Consider the following 9,968-nt stretch of genomic DNA (forward strand, 5'->3'; position numbering starts at 1 on the left):
GCTTAGCAACAGGGTGGCAAGGAGGTATACATCTGAATACGACGCAGAGGAAACGAGGTTCGAAAGAGAGGCAAGGCAGGCCTCTCTGCTCCAGAGTCATGAAAACAACACCCTTGTGGGATGCATCTACACTGTACAATTAATGCAGTTTGAGACTGCTTTAAATATCTTACCTCAATGGTATGGAATCATGGGAGTGGTAGTCTGGTAGGGCAACGGCACCTTGTAAAACAATAACTGCTATGGTTCCATAGCACTGAACCATGGCAGTTAAATCAGAGTCAAACTGCATTATTTCTACAGTGTAGTTGCACCCAAGGACGCTGCCACAGAAGACAGCTTCGTGGTGGATGCTCTTTGCAGCAAAGTTCAGGAAAGTCACAGTTTGGGGTTGCAAATACCAGTATCTCCCAGACAAAAGTGACTTTTCCAGGGTTTGTTGTGAAATGCCCCTTTCAGTTGAGGGTATTTGGGCAGTTGCAGCCCAAAAATGTTGATTTCTTCCATGCTCTGCTGTGGGATTTTGGGAATTGCAACCCAAAGAGCAATTTTCCCAAGCTCTGCGGGGGGATGGGGGGATTCTGGGAATTACAGTTTAAAAATGTGATTTCCCCAAGTTCTACCAAGGATTACAGTTCAAAACAGTGATCCTCACCCCACCCCATGCACTCTTTACAGCTCAGCTGGAGTTTCTGGGAGTTGCAGTGTGAGGCAATAACTTTTCAAACTTTATTAGGGTATTCTAGGAGTTGGGAGTCCAATACAGGGACCTTTCCAAGCTGAGTTGAATGATTCTGGGAGTAGCAGCCCAAAACAATGGCTTTCCCATCCTGTACTAGGGAATTCTGGGAGTAGCACTCCAAAACAGTGGCTTTCCCATAATGTACTACAATACAATACAAAACTTTATTATGGTCACTGACCAGCACATTATACTGTACTAGGGAATTCTAGGAGTTGCTGCCCAAAACTGTGGCTTTCCCATACTGTACTAGGGAATTCTGGGAGTAACAGTCCAAAACTGTGGCTTTCCCATACTGTACTACAAAACAATACAAAACTTTATTATAGTCACTGACCAGCACATCATACTGTGCTAGGGAATTCTGAGAGTTGCAGTCCAAAACGGTGGCTTTCCCATACTGTACTAGGGAATTCTGGGAGTTACAGTCCAAAACTGTGGCTTTCCCATCCTGTACTAGGGAATTCTGGGAGTAGCAGTCCAAAACTGTGGCTTTCCCATACTGTACTACAAAACAATACAAAACTTTATTATGGTCACTGACCAGCACATCATACTGTACTAGGGAATTCTGGGAGTTGCAGTCTAAACCTGTGGCTTTCCCATAAGGTACTAGGGAATTCTGGGAGTTGCAGTCTAAACCTGTGGCTTTCCCATAAGGTACTAGGGAATTTTGGGAGTTGCAGTCTAAACCTGTGGCTTTCCCATAAGGTACTAGGGAATTTTGGGAGTTGCAGTCTAAACCTGTGGCTTTCCCATAAGGTACTAGGGAATTCTGGGAGTTGCAGTCTAAACCTGTGGCTTTCCCATAAGCTACTAGGGAATTTTGGGAGTAGCAGTCCAAAATTGTGGCTTTCCCATACTGTACTAGGGAATTCTGGGAGTAGCAGTCCAAAACTGTGGCTTTCCCATACTGTACTACAATACAATACAAAACTTTATTACGGTCATTGACCAGCACATCATACTGTACTAGGGAATTCTGGGTGTAGCAGTCCAAAAAAGTGACTTCTAGCTCAACTATGGGATTTTAGGAGTTGTAATCCAATACAGCTACTTTTTTCTACTTCTACTGAGGGAATCTGGAAGTTTCAGTCCAAAACAGGGACTTTTCCAAGCTGTATGGGGAGTTCTAGGTATTGCAATCCACAGCAGTGTCTTTTTCAAGCTCTACTAAGGGATTCTGGCAATTGCAGTCAACACAGTAACTTTTCAGAACTCTAGTAATAGGGGATTCTAGAAGCTGAGTGTCAAAGCAGTTACTTTTCGAAGTTTCACTGGGAAAATTGGAAAGTTGCACCCCTAAACAGGGACTTTTCCTAGGTACGTTGTGCAGCTTGAACTTTGGCCTAGTATTCCCCTTCCCCACTTGTAGGTCACCCTCTCTGGGGTCACCTCTGTTTCAGTCCTCATCTCAAAGACATCCCTCCAATCCCTTTGAACACATGCAGCGGCATTCCCTTTTCGAGCCTGGAAGGGACAGCAGGAAAGGACAGAAATAGCCCTGCCAGGGAGACTATGGGATGCTGCGGAACAAAAGGCACCATGCATGGCATCCCAGGCACCCGGCTTCAAACAGAGATGGGATCAGGGTAGGCTCAGGCTCTGCCAGGTGCAGTTGAAGGCAGCTCCGAGTCGGGTGGAGGAGGAGGAGGTAAAGCGATTCCTCCCAGATTTGCTTGCAGGATTGAGTTACTCAGGACTGAGCGGGGGTGGAGGCTAGCGAGGATCAGAAAGGGGAATTTGAGGCCCCTGTAGTGGGCAAAGAAGCAGAAAGCTCAGTGGTTTGGGTTGGAAATCTCAATACCAAGACCTTTTGATGGCACCCAATGGCCTCCGACTGTGGCAAGGATGCCAGTTTTGGTGCATCACAGGACTATACGTCACTCCTCCAGAAGCATCATCCGTCTCTATAGTTGCCACATTCTGCAAGGCTGTGTTCAAGAACTGATAATATCTCTGTACACATGGTACACATGTACATTTTGACCCCAATTTAATTGCTGTGGCTCAATGCTATGGAAGCCTTACAGTTCGGGATGCAACGTCAATCTCTATAGTTGACACACAATCCTGGGAGTTGTAGCCTAGCTCAGAAAGGTAACCGACTTTAGCCTTGTAGTTTCACCAAGCTACAAATCCCAGGACTCGTAGCCATAGTAGCTAAAGAGGTATCACACTGCATTTAAACTACTACGTGGATACACCCACACTTTGCTTAAGTTGACTTTTCAACTAAAGCCAACTTTGTTTCTATGAGACATATGGCACATGTATACACTGTAAAATTAATGCAGTTGGACATCTATTTAACTGCTATGGCTCAAAACAATGGAATCATGAGAGTTGCAGTTTGGTGACGCACTGGCGCTCTTTAATAGAGAAGACTAAAGGTCTTGCAAAACTACAGATCTCAGGATACCCAAGCATTGAGCTATGGCAGTTAAAGTGGTGTCAAGCAGAATTAATTCTACTATGTAGACATATTCTTGTTCAAGTACCGTATATACTCGAGTATAAGCCAACCCGAATATAAGCTGAGGCCCCCCAAGAAACTGGGAAAACATATTGACTTGAGTAATAATAATAATAATAATAATAATAATAATAATAATAGAGTAAAATAATACATGTAATAACAGTAGTAAATAGAGTAAAATAATAAATGTAATAATAATAATAAATAGGGAAATAATAAATGTAATAAAATAATAATACAGTAAAATAATGTAAATGTAATAATAATAATAATACCAACCTAGCACTTTGAAAATATGCAAATGTAAGTAGATCAATAGGTACCACTCCGGCGAGAAGGTAACGGCGCTCTGTGCAGTCATGCCAGCCACATGACCTTGGAGGTGTCTACGGACAATGCCGGCTCTTCGGTTTAGAAATGGATGTGAGCTCCAACCCCCAGAATAGGACACGACTGGACTTAATGTCAGGGGAAAACTTTTACCTTTACCTAATAATAAACAGGGTAGAATAATAAATGTAATAATAATAATAATAACAATAACAACAACAATAATAACAACAGAGTAAAATAATAAATAACCTTGACTCAAGTATAAGCCAAGAGCCTAAAAAACAGACTGAAAAACTTGGCTTATACTTGAGTATATAGGGTAACTATTTTTCAGATTGCAGCTCCCAGAATCTTCCAGTACAGACAAGGGCCATTCTTGCTGAGAGTTTCTGGGAGTTGTGATTCATTTACGCTTCGGGAAGGGGGGGGGTTGTCCCCTATTATTCCATCCCTTCTGTAATCCATCAGAGGCAAATTAAAACAAAAGGGATGTGGCATTTGGGAGGGTGGGGACTGGAGGTTTTTGAGGCCGGTTCCTGCAGCTGGGAGCCAGATGAAGGCCAGGCCTGTCACACTGTCACCCCTTTGATTTACATCCTCCTCGATCTTTAATTAATGGACAGGAAGAGGCAGAAAATGCCACCCGCTCCACACACCCCCAGTCTCCGGAACCACCTGCTTGAAGCACACTGGCAGCTTTGCAAACTCCCCACCGAGGACAGTGCCCTGAATCCAACATGGGATACAGAAGTGACAAGGATTGTGCCTGGAATCACAGTTTCCCAATTCCCCGATGTCTTGTCATGTGTCTCAACTCAGGGTGCATCTATGCTGTAGAATTAATGCAGTTTGACATCATTTTAACTGCCATGGCTCAGTGATATGGAATCATGGGAGTTGTACTTTTACAAGGTCTTTAGCTTTCTCTGCCAGTGATGGCTGGTGCCTCACCGAACAATAACTCCCTTAGCTATAGGAAGCGCAGAACGCCCCGACTGAAACAGCTCCACTGGCTGCCAATAAGTTGCCGAGCCAAATTCAAGGTGCAGGTGATGACCTATAAAGCCCTAAACCAGTGGTTCTCAACCTGGGGTCCCCAGATGTTTTTGGCCTTCAACACCCAGAAATCCTAACAGCTGGTAAACTGGCTAGGATTTCTGGGAGTTGTAGGCCAAAAGCATCTGGGGACCCCAGGTTGAGAACCACTGCCCTAAACAGTTTGGGCCCCGCCTATCTCCACAATCGCATCTCCCTCTATGAACCGGCACGGACACTAAGATCCACGGGGGAGGCCCTCCTCTCGCTCCCACTGCTGTATCAAGCCCAGTTGGTGGGGATGAGGGAGAGGGCCTTCTTGTTGGTGGCCCCCTGCCTCTGGAATGCCCTCCCCAAGGAGATAAGGCTGGCCCCATCTCTCACCTCCTTCTGTAAGAACTTGGTGGTTTCATCAGGCCTTCGATAATGACTAGTCTCAAATCTCAAGCCCTTGGTCCAACAGTTAGGACTTTGCATCATACCCCATCCATTCCCCAGTTCCCTGTCATTTGAGGGCACCTTTTCTTCTGGCCCAGACCTTTTTTTATAGTCCTTTAACTGGCCCTGGAATTGAGTGGCCCCGGTCCCCTAAGTAGGGCCATTGTTGAGACTGATCCTTGCACTATAGCATTCAGCCAGCCCCATTTTTCCCTTCTCCTTGCACTAGCCGTGACCCAGACCATTCCAAATACTCCAGGGCTCTTATTGAAATCTTTGCCCTGGCAGCTTACCTAGCATGAAGAAGAGAGTGGAACTGGTTTTAAATTTATTTTAATGTATATGTTGTGTTAACAGTTTATGCCTATGTTTTTGTTTTATATTGTATATTTTTGTATTATTTTGCATATGTGGAAACCGCTCTAAGTCCCCTAGGAGATATAGGGCAGTATAAAGTTATTATTATTATTATTATTATTATTATTATTATTATTAATGAATCCCACAATGATGAGCCATGGCAAGTAAAATGGTGCCAAATTGCATTATTTCGACAGTGTAAATGCATTGTAGGCCACTTGTTTTTTAGGCTATTGGTTCCCAAGTTTGAAGGGTTCCCAGTGGTTCCCAGGGTCTGCAAGAACGAAAACATGGTCCACAGCCTCACCATTACTACCACATTGCCTCGAAACCACGCAGCAACAAGAGCAACGGGTCTTGCGAAACCCTCTTATAATGCCAAGGCAATGGGAATGTCAGGAGGGGAGAGGCTGACTAGCCACGAAAGATTACTACTACCACATCAGCACTAGATTATTAAATACAGTTTTCTGTGGGCAAGCAGATGGCAACTACTGGATGACATATGTTTTGTATCAGAAACTAGAGCTGATGTGGTCTATCCAATGCAATTTTCTGAATCAGCACCCCAAATAACCAAGCTGAATCTAAAGTTGACCAAAAACTGATTCGTAACCCTTTTGGTACTAATGTTGCAAAATGGTCCTTGTTCAAGTGATCCCTGTTCAAGTGGTTCCTGGTAAAAAAAAAATTGGGAACCCCTGTCTTAGGCAATGCAAGGCAGCTGTCTCGGGTGGCTGATATTGGGGACAGAAGTGTCAAAGCTGACCCTACCATTAGAAGGAGTGAGGCAGCTGCCTCAATGCAGATGCAGGATTTGAGATATCATGACAAAGGAGCAAATAGTTATGCATTGCAGCCATCCTTCCATATTTGTGGTTTTGATTTTTGCGAATTTGATTTGATTTGATTAAAATGTTCTCTGTAGGAATGTATCCTTCCTCCAATGTGACTCAATGGTCAACTTACATCAGTCATACTAGAGGACTTAGAGATTTTATTTATTTATTTATTTACTATATTTATATACTGTCCCTCTCAGCCCGCAGGCAACTCGAGGCGGTTTACAAATGGTGCCAAGACCATAAAATACAATTTCAATACAATAAAAACCATAACAAAATCAATATAGGTGTTCTAGAAAGATACAGAATGGGGGACGCCTGGCTCGAGAGCAGTACATGCGAAAAAGATCTTGGAGTTCTTGTGGACAACAAGTTAAACATGAGCCAACAATGTGATGTGGCAGCAAAAAAGCCAATGGGATTTTGGCCTGCATCAATAGGAGCATAGTGTCTAGATCTAGGGAAGTAATGCTACCCCTCTATTCCGCTTTGGTTAGACCACACGTAGAATATTGTGTCCAATTCTGGGCACCACAATTGAAGAGAGATATTGACAAGCTGGAATGTGTCCAGAGGAGGGCGACTAAAATGATCAAGGGTCTGGAGAACAAGCCCTATGAGGAGCAGCTTAAGGAGCTAGGCATGTTTAGCCTGAAGAAGAGAAGGCTGAGAGGAGATATGATAGCCATGTATAAATATGTGAGAGGAAGCCACAGGGAGGAGGGAGCAAGCTTGTTTTTTGCTTCCTTGGAGACTAGGACGCGGAACAATGGCTTCAAACTACAAGAAAGGAGATTCCATCTGAACATGAGGAAGAACTTCCTGACTGTGAGAGCCGTTCAGCAGTGGAATTCTCTGCCTTGGAGTGTGGTGGAGGCTCCTTCTTTGGAAGCTTTTAAACAGAGGCCGGATGGCCATCTATCAGGGGTGATTTGAATGCAATATTCCTGCTTCTTGGCAGGGGGTTGGACTGGATGGCCCATGAGGTCTCTTCCAACTCTTTGATTCTATGATTCTATGATAGGGATCTCTAGGTCCTCTAATATGATTCTATGGCCAGCTGTGTTGTAGTTCAGCCCACAGTTGTGGCTGATATCAATGTAAATGGTGAAGTGGATCATGGGAACTCTGGGCTTGCAAGCCAACATGAGATTTTAAGTCCTGAAAACGATCACTCTGTGTCTTCAGCAGTTAGTGAAGGTCACATTTCAAAGAGTTGCCTAGATGGTGCAGAAGAGTCATTCTCTAGGAAAATGAGTTCAGAGGCTGAAAGCCCAGATGCAGAGAATAATGAGTTGCAAGATAATGAGCTCATTGATAGGAGACTCGGGTTTCGTAAACTTTGTGCTGTTCAACAGAATCTCCGAAGGTCACAGTGCTTGTTAGAGAAGAGACCCGCATCAGGAAGTCATGGGAGGAGGCATGATTTCATGTGTGTATTGGAGAGGCTGAGGTGGGGGGTGGGATTTTCCAGCCAGTCTGGTCAATGTTGGTAATGAAGGCAACAGCTCTTGCTAAGTCCTCGTCAAGCTTTCTGAGGGAATTCTAGTTCCAAGTTTTTGGTTTTGTTTCATGCTCCCAAGTTTGAAGGGTTGTTCCTGGATTTTTGTTCTGGATTCTATGCTGCCTTATACTTCCTGGTTTTATTGCATTCCTGTACTGGATATCCTGTTGCTTTGGGATTTTGGATTACTCTTGTACCTTGAAACTTTTGGACTATTTTATACATATAGATTTTGAAGTTTTTACTATGAGGGTTGAATGAAAAGTAATGCCTCCACCTTTGTTACTTGGGTTTGGATGGGAATATTTTAATAAACCAAACACAGAAATAATCCTTAGAATGTGCTCTTTAACTACCACTATTCACTTTTCCACATAATCACCAGACAGTTGGATACATTTCTGTCAACAAGGAACAAGTTTTCTGAAGCCGTCATGGAAGAAGTTGACACTCTGTTTCCATAATCAGCATCTCACAGTTCTCTCGTCCTGGGTACCCATCGTGCACAGATCTTCCGATAGCCAAGCAAAGCAATAATGTGACCCACACGTTCTTGTGAAATGCCGATTATGCTTGAAATTTCTATCTGAGTGATACAACGATCATCCTGAATCAATCTGTCAACCTTTTTTCTTGAGAAACTCCGTGGTTGCTGTCACAGGATATCCAACTCTTTGTTTGTCATGCAAGTCAGATGTTCCCACCTCAACATCTTTAAACTTACTCGCCCAACAATGCACAGTACACATCAACACAATCACCATAAACAGCTTGTATTCTCTGATGAATCTCCTTTGGGGTGACACGATCTGCTGTCCAAAATTCAATGACTGCATGTTGCTTAAGTTGCATTGAATGACCATCTGCACAGGGTTCCATACTTTGCACTTTAACAACACAACTGTTCAATGCTAAGGCTTCCCGCCAAAATGGAACTGTAGAGAAGAGTCTATTGAACAAGCCAGTACCTGCCGCATACCAGTACTGCCATCTGTTGAGGAGTTACGAAGGTGGAGGCATTACTTTTCATTCATGTATTTTTGCTACAGTGCTTTTTATATTATCTTCAATAAACTGCTTTGCTGATTTAACTTAGACTGGAGTGTGGGGGTTAAGTACTGAGGTGTTTCCTGGCCTGGAGTGTAACAAGCTAGTGGAAGACTTAGAAATTCCTAGAGATGTGTTTCCTCAGGTTGAAAAAATGCAGTTTTTCACTTTCATGGGGAAGCCCTTTTCACTTTCATGGGGAAGCCCTTTCAGCCCTTCACATTTGCCCTTAACCCCAGCAAATGTGAAGGGCTGGCTATACTTTGATTTGATGTGCCTCAGGCAGCCAAATTTATACGTCCTGTCTGTGTACTATACATTTAATAGAGAGCACATCCTCTAACGCTGACCAAAAGTCCTTCCTGGCCATTTTGCTGTGCCCTTGAACATTGAAACTGACCCACATCGCTCTCATGACTGGTAGCCTTCCTTGTTTCTCCATGGATTTGCTTAATCCTTCTGCAAAGCCATTGGACATGGCCACATCCTGTGTAGCAAATTCCATAAATTAACGACACGTCGTGTGAAAAGAAATACTTTCCTTTGTCTCCAGCCTCTTGCCAAACAGTTTCACTGACTTGTCCCAAATTCCAATTTTTGTGGCAGAGGGGAAGAAAACAAATTATATTTGTTTATCCTCATTCTCCGCACCACGTATCATATTTTTGAGGGGGAAAAACTTTCTCTCTGCTCCCTCCCACTATTTCCTGTTTTGATATTCCAGAATCAGCTACATTAAAGGATTTTTGTGGACTCCTGGCATCTTTACACACTGAGCTTCCCACACGTAACAGCGATAGGCACAACTTGAATGGTTTTCAAAAAGATCATAGAAATCTTTGATAGACAAGTTTGCTGACAGTTAACAGCTGGGCTAGCAGCTAAATGAAATGAATATGAAGGGATAGTTTATCTTTCCCACTATGTGCATCTGCATTGTAAAGTCAATGCAGTCTGATGCCACTTTAACTACCATAGGACAATCCTAGAACCTCTGAGAAAAAATGGAAAAGAACATTTGTTGGGCTTTCCTCAATGTCCCCTTCCACACAGCTGTATAAAATCCACATTGAACTGGATTATATGGCAGTGTGGACTCAGATAGTCCAGTTCAAAACATATATTGTGGATTATCTTCCTTGATATTTTGGGTTATGTGGCTGTGAGGAAGGACCCAAAGTTTTC

The sequence above is a fragment of the Anolis sagrei genome, chromosome 6, assembly GCF_037176765.1.
Source record: "Anolis sagrei isolate rAnoSag1 chromosome 6, rAnoSag1.mat, whole genome shotgun sequence".
Lineage (NCBI taxonomy): Eukaryota > Metazoa > Chordata > Lepidosauria > Squamata > Dactyloidae > Anolis > Anolis sagrei.